The sequence below is a fragment of the Cherax quadricarinatus genome, chromosome 57 (genome assembly GCF_038502225.1).
Source record: "Cherax quadricarinatus isolate ZL_2023a chromosome 57, ASM3850222v1, whole genome shotgun sequence".
NCBI classification, from domain to species: domain Eukaryota; kingdom Metazoa; phylum Arthropoda; class Malacostraca; order Decapoda; family Parastacidae; genus Cherax; species Cherax quadricarinatus.
In genome coordinates this window covers 21547278-21564005 of record NC_091348.1, presented here as the reverse complement: position 1 = coordinate 21564005, position 16728 = coordinate 21547278, and the positions used below count along the sequence as shown (strand labels likewise).

At 41.8% G+C, this 16728-nt stretch overlaps 1 protein-coding gene across 4 annotated transcripts in view; it reads left to right on the top strand.

The window, feature by feature from the left end:
* Positions 1–16728, top strand: part of LOC128693538 (glycine receptor subunit alpha-3) — a 91062-nt gene that overhangs the window by 23197 nt on the left and 51137 nt on the right. The window lies entirely within an intron of this gene.

Sequence of the window (16728 nt, the reverse complement as noted above, 5' to 3'; positions counted from 1 at the left end):
TACGTGGTTACATTGTGTGTATGTATACCTACATATACGTGGTTACATTGTGTGTATGTATACCTACATATACGTGGTTACATTGTGTGTATGTATACCTACATATACGTGGTTACATTGCGTGTATGTATACCTACATATATACGTGTATGTATACCTACATATACGTGTTACGTGTATGTATACCTACATATACGTGGTTACATTGTGTGTATGTATACCTACATATACGTGGTTACATTGCGTGTATGTATACCTACATATACGTGGTTACATTGTGTGTATGTATACCTACATATACGTGGTTACATTGTGTGTATGTATACCTACATATACGTGGTTACATTGTGTGTATGTATACCTACATATACGTGGTTACATTGCGTGTATGTATACCTACATATACGTGGTTACATTGTGTGTATGTATACCTACATATACGTGGTTACATTGCGTGTATGTATACCTACATATACGTGGTTACATTGTGTGTATGTATACCTACATATACGTGGTTACATTGTGTGTATGTATACCTACATATACGTGGTTACATTGTGTGTATGTATACCTACATATACGTGGTTACATTGTGTGTATGTATATACATATACGTGGTTACATACATACGTGGTTACATTGTGTGTATGTATACCTACATATACGTGGTTACATTGTGTGTATGTATACCTACATATACGTGGTTACATTGTGTGTATGTATACCTACATATACGTGGTTACATTGTGTGTATGTATACCTACATATACGTGGTTACATTGTGTGTATGTATACCTACATATACGTGGTTACATTGTGTGTATGTATACCTACATATACGTGGTTACATTGTGTGTATGTATACCTACATATACGTGGTTACATTGTGTGTATGTATACCTACATATACGTGGTTACATTGTGTGTATGTATACCTACATATACGTGGTTACATTGTGTGTATGTATACCTACATATACGTGGTTACATTGTGTGTATGTATACCTACATATACGTGGTTACATTGTGTATGTATACCTACATATACGTGGTTACATTGTGTGTATGTATACCTACATATACGTGGTTACATTGCGTGTATGTATACCTACATATACGTGGTTACATTGTGTGTATGTATAGCTACATATACGTGTATGTATTACATTGTGTGTATGTATACCTACATATACGTGGTTACATTGTGTGTATGTATACCTACATATACGTGGTTACATTGTGTGTATGTATACCTACATATACGTGGTTACATTGTGTGTATGTATACCTACATATACGTGGTTACATTGTGTGTATGTATACCTACATATACGTGGTTACATTGTGTGTATGTATACCTACATATACGTGGTTACATTGTGTGTATGTATACCTACATATACGTGGTTACATTGTGTGTATGTATACCTACATATACGTGGTTACATTGTGTGTATGTATACCTACATATACGTGGTTACATTGTGTGTATGTATACCTACATATACGTGGTTACATTGTGTGTATGTATACCTACATATACGTGGTTACATTGTGTGTATGTATACCTACATATACGTGGTTACATTGTGTGTATGTATACCTACATATACGTGGTTACATTGTGTGTATGTATACCTACATATACGTGGTTACATTGTGTGTATGTATACCTACATATACGTGGTTACATTGTGTGTATGTATACCTACATATACGTGGTTACATTGTGTGTATGTATACCTACATATACGTGGTTACATTGTGTGTATGTATACCTACATATACGTGGTTACATTGTGTGTATGTATACCTACATATACGTGGTTACATTGTGTGTATGTATACCTACATATACGTGGTTACATTGTGTGTATGTATACCTACATATACGTGGTTACATTGTGTGTATGTATACCTACATATACGTGGTTACATTGTGTGTATGTATACCTACATATACGTGGTTACATTGTGTGTATGTATACCTACATATATACATTGTGTGTATGTATACCTACATATACATTGTGTGTATGTATACCTACATATACGTGGTTACATTGTGTGTATGTATACCTACATATACGTGATTACATTGTGTGTATGTATACCTACATATACGTGGTTACATTGTGTGTATGTATACCTACATATACGTGGTTACATTGTGTGTATGTATACCTACATATACGTGGTTACATTGTGTGTATGTATACCTACATATACGTACATTGTGTGGTTACATTGTGTGTATGTATACCTACATATACGTGGTTACATTGTGTGTATGTATACCTACATATACGTGGTTACATTGTGTGTATGTATACCTACATATACGTGGTTACATTGTGTGTATGTATACCTACATATACGTGGTTACATTGTGTGTATGTATACCTACATATACGTGGTTACATTGTGTGTATGTATACCTACATATACGTGGTTACATTGTGTGTATGTATACCTACATATACGTGGTTACATTGTGTGTATGTATACCTACATATACGTGGTTACATTGTGTGTATGTATACCTACATATACGTGGTTACATTGCGTGTATGTATACCTACATATACGTGGTTACATTGTGTGTATGTATACCTACATATACGTGGTTACATTGTGTGTATGTATACCTACATATACGTGGTTACATTGTGTGTATGTATACCTACATATACGTGGTTACATTGTGTGTATGTATACCTACATATACGTGGTTACATTGTGTGTATGTATACCTACATATACGTGGTTACATTGTGTGTATGTATACCTACATATACGTGGTTACATTGTGTGTATGTATACCTACATATACGTGGTTACATTGTTTGTATGTATACCTACATATACGTGGTTACGTGGTTATATTGTGTGTATGTATACCTACATATACGTGGTTACATTGTGTGTATGTATACCTACATATACGTGGTTACATTGTGTGTATGTATACCTACATATACGTGGTTACATTGTGTGTATGTATACCTACATATACGTGGTTACATTGTGTGTATGTATACCTACATATACGTGGTTACATTGTGTGTATGTATACCTACATATACGTGGTTACATTGTGTGTATGTATACCTACATATACGTGGTTACATTGTGTGTATGTATACCTACATATACGTGGTTACATTGTGTGTATGTATACCTACATATACGTGGTTACATTGTGTGTATGTATACCTACATATACGTGGTTATATTGTGTGTATGTATACCTACATATACGTGGTTACATTGTGTGTATGTATACCTACATATACGTGGTTATATTGTGTGTATGTATACCTACATATACGTGGTTACATTGTGTGTATGTATACCTACATATACGTGGTTACATTCACCCAACAAGGTCATCATATCATCATTACTTATTTCTTCTAAACTTCTCCCCAAGACACAATCCAAACTAGTCGACTAACACCCAGGTACCTACTTACTGCTAGGTAAACAAGTCGACTAACACCCAGGTACCTACTTACTACTAGGTAAACAACTCGACTAACACCCAGGTACCTACTTACTACTAGGTAAACAACTCGACTAACACCCAGGTACCTACTTACTACTAGGTAAACAAGTCGACTAACACCCAGGTACCTACTTACTACTAGGTAAACAAGTCGACTAACACCCAGGTACCTACTTACTACTAGGTAAACAAGTCGACTAACACCCAGGTACCTACTTACTACTAGGTAAACAACTCGACTAACACCCAGGTACCTACTTACTGCTAGGTAAACAAGTCGACTAACACCCAGGTACCTACTTACTACTAGGTAAACAACTCGACTAACACCCAGGTACCTACTTACTACTAGGTAAACAACTCGACTAACACCCAGGTACCTACTTACTACTAGGTAAACAAGTCGACTAACACCCAGGTACCTACTTACTACTAGGTAAACAAGTCGACTAACACCCAGGTACCTACTTACTACTAGGTAAACAAGTCGACTAACACCCAGGTACCTACTTACTACTAGGTAAACAAGTCGACTAACACCCAGGTACCTACTTACTACTAGGTAAACAAGTCGACTAACACCCAGGTACCTACTTACTACTAGGTAAACAAGTCGACTAACACCCAGGTACCTACTTACTACTAGGTAAACAAGTCGACTAACACCCATGTACCTACTTACTACTAGGTAAACAACTCGACTAACACCCAGGTACCACTTACTACTAGGTAAACAAGTCGACTAACACCCAGGTACCTACTTACTACTAGGTAAACAAGTCGACTAACACCCAGGTACCTACTTACTACTAGGTAAACAAGTCGACTAACACCCAGGTACCTACTTACTACTAGGTAAACAAGTCGACTAACACCCAGGTACCTACTTACTACTAGGTAAACAAGTCGACTAACACCCAGGTACCTACTTACTACTAGGTAAACAAGTCGACTAACACCCAGGTACCTACTTACTACTAGGTAAACAAGTCGACTAACACCCAGGTACCTACTTACTACTAGGTAAACAAGTCGACTAACACCCAGGTACCTACTTACTACTAGGTAAACAAGTCGACTAACACCCAGGTACCTACTTACTACTAGGTAAACAAGTCGACTAACACCCAGGTACCTACTTACTACTAGGTAAACAAGTCGACTAACACCCAGGTACCTACTTACTGCTAGGTAAACAAGTCGACTAACACCCAGGTACCTACTTACTACTAGGTAAACAAGTCGACTAACACCCAGGTACCTACTTACTACTAGGTAAACAAGTCGACTAACACCCAGGTACCTACTTACTACTAGGTAAACAAGTCGACTAACACCCAGGTACCTACTTACTGCTAGGTAAACAAGTCGACGAACACCCAGGTACCTACCTACTACTAGGTAAACAAGTCGACTAACACCCAGGTACCTACTTACTACTAGGTAAACAAGTCGACTAACACCCAGGTACCTACTTACTACTAGGTAAACAACTCGACTAACACCCAGGTACCTACTTACTGCTAGGTAAACAAGTCGACTAACACCCAGGTTCCTACTTACTACTAGGTAAACAAGTCGACTAACACCCAGGTACCTACTTACTACTAGGTAAACAAGTCGACTAACACCCAGGTACCTACTTACTACTAGGTAAACAAGTCGACTAACACCCAGGTACCTACTTACTGCTAGGTAAACAAGTCGACTAACACCCAGGTACCTACTTACTACTAGGTAAACAAGTCGACTAACACCCAGGTACCTACTTACTGCTAGGTAAACAAGTCGACTAACACCCAGGTACCTACTTACTGCTAGGTAAACAAGTCGACTAACACCCAGGTACCTACTTACTACTAGGTAAACAACTCGACTAACACCCAGGTACCTACTTACTGCTAGGTAAACAAGTCGACTAACACCCAGGTACCTACTTACTACTAGGTAAACAAGTCGACTAACACCCAGGTACCTACTTACTACTAGGTAAACAAGTCGACTAACACCCAGGTACCTACTTACTACTAGGTAAACAACTCGACTAACACCCAGGTACCTACTTACTACTAGGTAAACAACTCGACTAACACCCAGGTACCTACTTACTACTAGGTAAACAACTCGACTAACACCCAGGTACCTACTTACTACTAGGTAAACAAGTCGACTAACACCCAGGTACCTACTTACTACTAGGTAAACAAGTCGACTAACACCCAGGTACCTACTTACTACTAGGTAAACAAGTCGACTAACACCCAGGTACCTACTTACTACTAGGTAAACAAGTCGACAAACACCCAGGTACCTACTTACTACTAGGTAAACAGGTCGACTAACACCCAGGTACCTACTTACTACTAGGTAAACAACTCGACTAACACCCAGGTACCTACTTACTCCTAGGTAAACAAGTCGACTAACATCCAGGTACCTAATTACTACTAGGTAAACAAGTCGACTAACACCCAGGTACCTACTTACTACTAGGTAAACAAGTCGACTAACACCCAGGTACCTACTTACTACTAGGTAAACAAGTCGACTAACACCCAGGTACCTACTTACTACTAGGTAAACAAGTCGACTAACACCCAGGTACCTACTTACTACTAGGTAAACAAGTCGACTAACACCCAGGTACCTACTTACTGCTAGGTAAACAAGTTGACTAACACCCAGGTACCTACTTACTACTAGGTAAACAAGTCGACTAACACCCAGGTACCTACTTACTACTAGGTAAACAAGTCGACTAACACCCAGGTACCTACTTACTACTAGGTAAACAAGTCGACTAACACCCAGGTACCTACTTACTACTAGGTAAACAAGTCGACTAACACCCAGGTACCTACTTACTGCTAGGTAAACAAGTCGACTAACACCCAGGTACCTACTTACTACTAGGTAAACAAGTCGACTAACACCCAGGTACCTACTTACTACTAGGTAAACAAGTCGACTAACACCCAGGTACCTACTTACTACTAGGTAAACAAGTCGACTAACACCCAGGTACCTACTTACTACTAGGTAAACAAGTCGACTAACACCCAGGTACCTACTTACTACTAGGTAAACAAGTCGACTAACACCCAGGTACCTACTTACTACTAGGTAAACAAGTCGACTAACACCCAGGTACCTACTTACTACTAGGTAAACAAGTCGACTAACACCCAGGTACCTACTTACTACTAGGTAAACAAGTCGACTAACACCCAGGTACCTACTTACTACTAGGTAAACAAGTCGACTAACACCCAGGTACCTACTTACTACTAGGTAAACAAGTGCAGCAGGTATAAGTAAACCTGACCAACACTTGCACTCATGCCGGGGATCGAATCACGAACACTCAAGAGTATTTTGAACACGAGGAGGATGACGAAGGTTTATGATATTGCATTTAAAACGTTTTATTAATGTACTCGTGTCTGCTGGAGTTGTATTAATGTACTCGTGTCTGCTGGAGTTGTATTAATGTACTCGTGTCTGCTGGAGTTGTATTAATGTACTCGTGTCTGCTAGAGTTGTATTAATGTACTCGTGTCTGCTGGAGTTGTATTAATGTACTCGTGTCTGCTGGAGTTGTATTAATGTACTCGTGTCTGCTGGAGTTGTATTAATGTACTCGTGTCTGCTGGAGTTGTATTAATGTACTCGTGTCTGCTAGAGTTGTATTAATGTACTCGTGTCTGCTAGAGTTGTATTAATGTACTCGTGTCTGCTGGAGTTGTATTAATGTACTCGTGTCTGCTAGAGTTGTATTAATGTACTCGTGTCTGCTAGAGTTGTATTAATGTACTTGTGTCTGCTGGAGTTGTATTAATGTACTCATGTCTGCTGGAGTTGTATTAATGTACTCATGTCTGCTGGAGTTGTATTAATGTACTCATGTCTGCTGGAGTTGTATTAATGTACTCATGTCTGCTGGAGTTGTATTAATGTACTCATGTCTGCTGGAGTTGTATTAATGTACTCATGTCTGCTAGAGTTGTATTAATGTACTCGTGTCTGCTGGAGTTGTATTAATTTACTCGTGTTATTATTATTATTAAAGATTAGCCGGTATTCTCCCGGCCCGGGCCTTTTCCAAGTGGTGGCCCGGCCTTGGCTCCCTCTTTAGGGAGTGTCTGAGACCTAAGTCTCCCATGGGAGGAGGCACAAGTACCTCCTCATCTTTGGGACCAACTGTCCCCAGGCCTAGCCACAAGCTAGGCCTCTCTGGTCTGCCATCCCCGCCCCAAGGGGGCAAATGGGAATGACAGTCTTATGAGCTAAAGGCTCGGGCTCAGGCACCTACCCTACCCTAGAAGGGTTAGGCATGGTGTCGATGATTTACTCGTGTCTGCTGGAGTTGTATTAATGTACTCGTGTCTGCTGGAGTTGAACTTCTGTACTTTGAGTGCTAGAGTGACATTTCTCCATGCCTTTTATTTTTTAGGAAGGGGGTAGTGAAGGCTCTAATCATATCTCTTTTTTAAGCCATGTATTGAGTCTGTGTTCACTACTGCAAGCAGTTCCTGAAAGGAGTTTTCCTTACGGCTCTTTGATTCGTTTGAATTAAAGTGTAACTCGCGTAATATCACAGTAGCTTGTAAAATCAGTCACGAACAGGCAGGTTGGTTGGTTAATGAGGTTGAAAGCCTATCTACTACACCAGACAAGATTACTTCACTACCTAAAATAAGGATTAAACTTAACTCTCAGCCTATACACACTGAGAAAAATATACTGTCTGAGTTTTTTGGGTTATCCCTGGTAATCTACACATATATGGTGCCATGTATGATAATAATTTATGCAGTTGTATTAATGTGTACCTGAATAAACTTACTATTATACTGGAAACTACAAAATTGATAAAACATTAGCATACGTGGTACCTAACCAGGTGAAGCACCAGCCTAACAACACAGGAGTCACGTGATCACATTGTCCACCTGTCCTCAGCCCAACATGACATTCTTCAGGTCACCATATGTCTTACTTTTCTTTACTTTACTTACATACTTTACTTATTTACTTACTTACTTACTTACTTACTTACTTACGGTGGTAGCACAATAAACAACGTTAAGGGGCGTCATTTACAAACATGGACACAACGTACTGTGTGTAATTGTTTATTTATATCGTAGTGAATATTTCATCTTAACAAGAACACGCAGATTCAGAAAGCAATGTTTTTGGTAACATAAAATATTTGTGAGTAGTTTATGTTCGTTACAATTATATAGTTATACCTGTCCATTGACACGGTAGTATTAGCCGTAGTATATACAGTAGTATACACAGTAGTATACCCAGAAAGGTCTGAGCTTGCTACCACCTGCAGCTCATAAGACTGCCATCCCCACGAGCCCCTTTGAGGCGGGGTAGATGGCAGACCAGAGGCCTAGCTTCTTCCTACGAGCCCCGTGAGGGCGGGGAATGTGGCTAGGCCTGGGGACACTTGGTCCCAAAGATGAGGAGGTTCTTGTACCTCCTCCCATGGGAGACTTAAGTCTCGAGACACTCCCCAGATAGGGAGCCAAGGCCGGGTCACCACTACTTGGAAAAGACCCGGGCCGGGATAATACCGGCGAATAAAAAAAAAAAAAAGTGGTATACCGGTAAGCCAGCGGAAGGCCTCGGTCAGATGACCAAAAGCTCCAAAGGCGGGTCATCATCTGACTAAGACCCGCGTCAGGAAACATTTGTCCTGTTTCCTGACGAACCTTACCTAACCTAAAGTAGTATACCCAGTAGTATACACAGTAATATTAGACGTAGTTATATTCTCCACTAGACTTGGTTATATTCTCTACTAGACGTAGTTATACTCCCCACTAGACGTGGTTATATTCCTCACTAACTAAACGTAGTTATATTACCCACTAGACGTAGTTATACTCCCCACGACGTGGTTATACTCCCCACGACGTGGTTATACTCCCCACGACGTGGTTATACTCCCCACGACGTGGTTATACTCCCCACGACGTGGTTATACTCCCCACGACGTGGTTATACTCCCCACGACGTGGTTATACTCCCCACGACGTGGTTATACTCCCCACTAGACGTAGTTATACTCCCCACGACGTGGTTATACTCCTCGCTAGAAAAAGTAATATTAAACACAGGAAGTGACAAAAATATTACTTGTCCGGGGTACAATGACTGGCTGGAAGCAGTACAATGACTGGCTGGAAGCAGGGACGGATCTACTGCGAAACTAATCAAGCTTAAGCTTCAGGACCCCTAATCCCGGAGGGGCCCACATTGCTTAAAAATTGTGGGTCTACTGTATGAGTAGGGGCTGCGATGGGGCCCCCATAACAAGCTTCAGGATCTCAAAATGTAGGTCCGCCACTAGCTGGAAGCTATAATATGATCCGCTAGACCCGGTAAGACACCAGGATGTTATTGAGACAGCCTGACACACACTCTACGGGATCTGCACACCAGATTTCAATACTAGACGCCTCCCAGCACGACGAGGGACTGTTTTCAGAGGTTAGGTCAGGTTTGTCAGGAAACAGGACAAGTGTTTCCTGACGCGGATCATATGAATACCTGAAGGTGGAGGTTTTGGTCGTCTGACCGAGGTCTTCTACTGGCTCACCTGTCCACCCTTTTAAAAATTATAGTCAGAGAGGGAGACTGTTTTATAATCGTTGTGTATTTATGTTTAAATGGGGACGATTTCTCCTGTGTAAATTTCTTCAAAGGTTCTTAGCACACACATAAAACTCTGGCAGGTCCCAGGAACACAATTGTGCTTTTTGCAGTGATTGTAAATTGGTATGAAACGTGTTTACTTCCGGGTCAATAAAGCATATCTCTGACCTTAATTCGGACATGCCATTGTGACATGCACACTGCGTAGCTTTGTGTTCACAGTCATGCGGGACTTGCAACGATATATACACTGAGTTGTGTACAAAAATGGTTGTAACTATAATCATAATTTCTGAAGGTGTGGACGGGTAAGCCAGGGAAAGGCTTCAGTCAGATGACCAAAAGCTCCAATGGTTGGTCATCATATGTCTAAGATCCGCATCAGGAAACACTTGTCCTGTTTCCTGACGAACATTCCCTAACCTAACCTAATTTCTTAGTGTACGTGGGATGAGAATTTACTTTCACAACTATTTTATGTATTAGAGTCTCCCTGACCGGCTAGGTGGCCAAAGACTGCAAACCTCACTCAAGGAGAAAGATCTTGTGGCGAGTATAACACCGATCACGTTTCCGGAAGCACATATTAACCAGATAATTGCTGCAGAATACGGGCGCCTGGCAAACCTGAGAACAGCGTTCCGATACCTCGGTAAGGAATCGTTCAAGACTCTGTACACCGTGTACGTCAGGCCCATAATGGAGTACGCAGCACCAGTTTGGAACCCACACGTCAAGAAATTAGAGAAAGTACAAAGGTTCGCAACAAGGCTGGTTCCAGAGCTAAGGGGAATGTCCTACGAAGAAAAGTTAAGAGAAATCGGCCTGACGACACTGGAGGACAGGAGAGTCAGGGGAGACATGATAACGACATGCAAAATACTGCGTGGAATAGATAAGGTAGACAGAGACAGAATGTTCCAGAGATGGGACACAAACAAGGGGTGGCAACTGGAAGTTGAAGACTGATGAGTCACAGGGACGTTAGGAAGTATTTCTTCAGTCATAGAGTTGTTCGGAAGTGGAAAAGTCTAGCAAGTGAGATAGTGGAGGCCGGAACCATACATAGTTTTAAGACGAGGTATGATAAAGCTCATGGAGCAGGGAGAGGGAGGACCTAGTAGCGGCCAGTGAAGAGGCGGGGCCAGGAGCTGTGACTCGACCCCTGCAACCACAATTAGGTGAGGTGAGTACACACACACACACACACACACACACACACACACACACACACACACACACACACACACACACATACACACACGCACACACATACACACACACATACACACACACATGCACACACATACACACACACACATACACACACACATGCACACACATACACACAGGAGCCAGGAGCTCGGACTCGACCCCCGCAACCTCAACTAGGTGAGTACACACACACACACACACACACACACACACACACACACACACACACACACACACACACACACACACACACACACACACACACACACACACACACACACACACACACACACACACACACACACACACACACACACACACACACACACACACACACATGCACACACACATACACACACACACAACAGTCAAAGACCAGGTAATCAGGCTAAGGAAGGAAGGAGGAGAGACAACAAGAAATGACCGTGAAGTATGTGAAGAACTCAACAAGAGATTCAAAGAAGTGTTCACAGAGGAGACAGAAGGGACTCCAGAAAGACGGAGAGGTGGGGCACACCACCAAGTGCTGGACACAGTGCACACCACCAAGGAAGAAGTGAAGAGGCTTCTGAGTGAGCTAGATACCTCAAAGGCAATGGGGCCAGATAACATCTCCCAATGGGTATTGAGAGAGGGAGCAGAGGTGCTATGTGTACCCCTAACAACAATATTCAATACATCTATCGAAACAGGGAGATTGCCTGAGGCATGGAAGACAGCAAATGTAGTCCCAATCTTTAAAAAAGGAGACAGACATGAAGCATTAAACTATAGACCAGTGTCACTGACATGTATAGTATGCAAAATCATGGAGAAGATTATCAGGAGAAGAGTGGTGGAACACCTAGAAAGGAACGATCTCATCAACAGCAGCCAACATGGTTTCAGGGACGGGAAATCCTGTGTCACAAACCTACTGGAGTTCTATGACATGGTGACAGCAGTAAGACAAGAGAGAGAGGGGTGGGTGGATTGCATTTTCTTGGACTGTAAGAAGGCGTTTGACACAGTTCCACACAAGAGATTGGTGCAAAAACTGGAGGACCAAGCAGGGATAACAGGGAAGGCACTACAATGGATCAGGGAATACTTGTCAGGAAGACAGCAGCGAGTCATGGTACGTGGCGAGGTGTCAGAGTGGGCACCGGTGACCAGCGGGGTCCCGCAGGGGTCAGTCCTAGGACCAGTGCTGTTTTTGGTATTTGTGAACGACATGACGGAAGGAATAGACTCTGAGGTGTCCCTGTTTGCAGATGACGTGAAGTTGATGAGAAGAATTCACTCGATCGAAGGCCAGGCAGAACTACAAAGGGATCTGGACAGGCTGCAGACCTGGTCCAGCAATTGGCTCCTGGAGTTCAATCCCACCAAGTGCAAAGTCATGAAGATTGGGGAAGGGCAAAGAAGACCGCAGACGGAGTACAGTCTAGGGGGCCAGAGACTACAAACCTCACTCAAGGAAAAAGATCTTGGGGTGAGTATAACACCAGGCACATCTCCTGAAGCGCACATCAACCAAATAACTGCTGCAGCATATGGGCGCCTAGCAAACCTCAGAACAGCATTCCGACATCTTAATAAGGAATCATTCAGGACCCTGTACACCGTGTACGTTAGGCCCATATTGGAGTATGCGGCACCAGTTTGGAACCCACACCTAGCCAAGCACGTGAAGAAACTAGAGAAAGTGCAAAGGTTTGCAGCAAGACTAGTCCCAGATCTAAGAGGTATGTCCTACGAGGAGAGGTTAAGGGAAATCAACCTGACTACACTGGAGGACAGGAGAGATAGGGGGCACATGATAACGACTTACAAAATACTGAGAGGAATTGACAAGGTGGACAAAGACAGGATGTTCCAGAGACTGGACACAGTAACAAGGGGACACAGTTGGAAGCTGAAGACACAGATGAATCACAGGGATGTTAGGAAGTATTTCTTCAGCCAGAGTAGTCAGGAAGTGGAATAGTTTGGGAAGAGATGTAGTGGAGGCAGGATCCATACATAGCTTTAAGCAGAGGTATGATAAAGCTCATGGTTCAGAGAGAGTGACCTAGTAGCGACCAGTGAAGAGGCGGGGCCAGGAGCTTGGACTCGATCCCTGCAACCTCAACTAGGTGAGTACACACACACACACACACACACACACACACACACACACACACACACACACACACACAGGTGGCGTGTTGCCAGAGTGTACACATTGTAACGTGGAAATAAAAGAACAAAAGACGAGGAACAGTGATTGAGGTACTTAATGCAATAGAGTATGTAGTTTCTCCTTTTACATTTAGTAATATATCAACTACCATTTTATCAACAATAGACAATAAAAGTAACTAACCCAAATATGTGTGTCATCTAAGTGTAAGTAGAAGTAGCAAGACGCCTTTTGCAGTTCCTAATCGATTTTACACTCAAGGACGGTTAGTAATACTACTGAGAAATCAGTACTTAATGACAGCAATATGTATATATATATATATATATATATATATATATATATATATATATATATATATATATATATATATATATATATATATATATATATATATATATATATATATTCATATATATATATATATATATATATATATATATATATATATATATATATATATATATATATATATATATATATATGTATATATATATACATGTATATATGTTCTAGGTAGTAGGTTGGTAGACAGCAACCACCCAGGGAGGTACTACCGTCCTGCCAAGTGAGTGTAAAACGGAAGCCTGTAATTGTTTTACATGATGGTAGGATTGCTGGTGTCCTTTTTTCTGTCTCATAAACATGCAAGGTTTCAGGTACGTCTTGCTACTTCTACTTACACTTAGGTCACACTACACATACATGTACAAGCATGTATATACACACCCCTCTGGGTTTCCTTCTATTTTCTTTCTTGTTCTTGTTCTAGTTTATTTCCTCTTATCTCCATGGGGAAGTGGAACAGAATTCTTCCTCCGTAAGCCATGCGTGTTGTAAGAAGCGACTAAAATGCCGGGAGCAAAGGGCTAGTAACCCCTTCTCCTGTATATATTACTAAATGTAAAAGGAGAAACTTTCGTTTTTCTTTTGGGGCCACCCTGCCTCGGTGGGATACGGCTGGTTTGTTGAAAGAAAGAATATATATATATATATATATATATATATATATATATATATATATATATATATATATATATATATATATATACATATATATACACTGATACTTGTATATCTCTCAGAGCGAAAAATTATGAGAAGTTTTAGTATAGCGTAGGTTAGGGTGTTGGGGCAGTGCCAGTGGTGGCAGTGTCACTCCCTTTGTGTGGGAGAGGGGCGGTGCCACTGCCGTGGGGGGCGGTAGACATCCTATGCCGGATAGTGCGTGGGTTATTGGAGACGTGAAAGTTATTTGCATAGATTATAGAAGACATGAACGCATCAACAGAAACAATAGTATCAACAACAGCAGATGCAGTAACAGTAACAGTACCAGCAGCAGTAGCAGGAGAGGCAGCTGTTGCGGCAGTAACAGCGACAGCAGCGACAATTCAACAGTAACACCAACAACAGCAGCTACAGTAGCAGCAAGAGGAGCAGCAACAGTAGCTACGACAGCAACAGTAACCGTTGGTTTGATACAATTATTGCTTTGTCAACATTAGTGAAGAAGACACATTGTGGAACAAACTTTCTTTGGGACAGCGTTTAGCTCTGTGTACAGCTTGTATCAGGTCACGTTTCGCTCTGTGTGGACCTTGTATTGAGTCATGTTTTGCTCTGTGTAGAGCTTTATCAAATCATGTTTCGGTCTATGTACAACTTGTATCAAGTCATGTTTCGTTCTGTGTATAGTTTTATCAAGTTACGTTTAGCTCTGTGTAGAGCTTTATCTAGTCATGAGAAGCTCTAACAGAGCTTATTCAGGAACCAGTTTTCGGTTAGTTGGCCACACCAGAACATCACCCACGGCAGTAACTCCTTGCTACTTATTTGCTGTTAGGCGAAGAGGGGCGCTGTAAGGAGATTTGCCTAAGTGTCTCCCCCACCCTGGCATTCCAACCCAGGACCTTTCTGTTGTGAACCCAACAATAAGGGTGAATGTAGGAGCGTAAGAGACGAAAGACGACTTGGAAAAAACACGTCAGATCTTCACAGAGGGAGTTGAATCATTCTTATACTCTTGGAACCCAAGAGGTAAGAGAATGGTAGTGAATACCGAAGCATGAAAGGAAAAAACTTTTTGTTTATTGTCTAGTTATTTTGCTCTAAATGGAGCCTTATTAAGTCTGCTTTGAGCGGAACGCAGGCTGTATAGAAAAGCCTGCTTGTTACATAGCTTCTTGTCACTTAACACAGGAGAATCATAGCCTGGTTTGGTTCTGATTTGTAGGAGGACGAGAGGACCACAGGTGGCCAGCTTTCACAATACTGTCAGCCGTCAGTCTCATTTCCACTTGTGAGAAGCTCGTCATTTATCAGGCGATGGGGTCTCTTCTTTCAGCTGTCAGCATCTGTCCATCAGCTGCCAAGGTCTTGTGACAGCAACAATAGCATAGTATGTAAGGCTACGTCGTCACAGCACCTCAGGAGGAGGAAGCGGCACCTCCCGTCGGGTGTCAGAACACTCAGATGGCATCACCTCCTTCAGGAAAGGCAGGACTCCTTCTTCATCCTGCATGGGTGCAAGATAGGAGTGAGTGTGCCATGGTCTGCCGCAGCTAGCATAGCAAGATCAATACCGCAACTGCATTCTCCAGACATACATGCGGTATACCTCAATGTACCGGGCCCGACCAGATTTACACCTCAGCATAGCTATACCCCAGCGTAACTACACTCTAGCATAGCTACACCCCAGCATACACTGCGTTAATAATACTTCAAAAGTGTTTTCTCTCTCAAGGCTTCAAGAATGGAAACCAGACTAGCTAGATACTGCGTTAACTTTTAATAGCCCTATAAACCTCATGTAGGAAACTGGCTACTTGTCACAGCACATATTTAACGGCTCACATGTCGTAGCCCTTAAAAAGCAGCAGCAGCACATGTTTAACCAACACATTAAGACTGTCAGCGCTCAAGTTATGAAGAAATTCGCCGACTATGCGAACATTTCAAAACATGGGCGGAAAGAACAGAATTTTTATATACAAATTAAGCAAGATTTGTTTTACAAGACATGTTATCCTACCGTCCCAGCTCTGTCTAAGGTACATTACCACCTCCCAGGACGCCGTCAACAACGGTAGACTAACACTCGGGTACCTATTTACTGCAAGGTGAACATAGGCGGTAGGTGTAAGGAGATTTCCCTATAGGC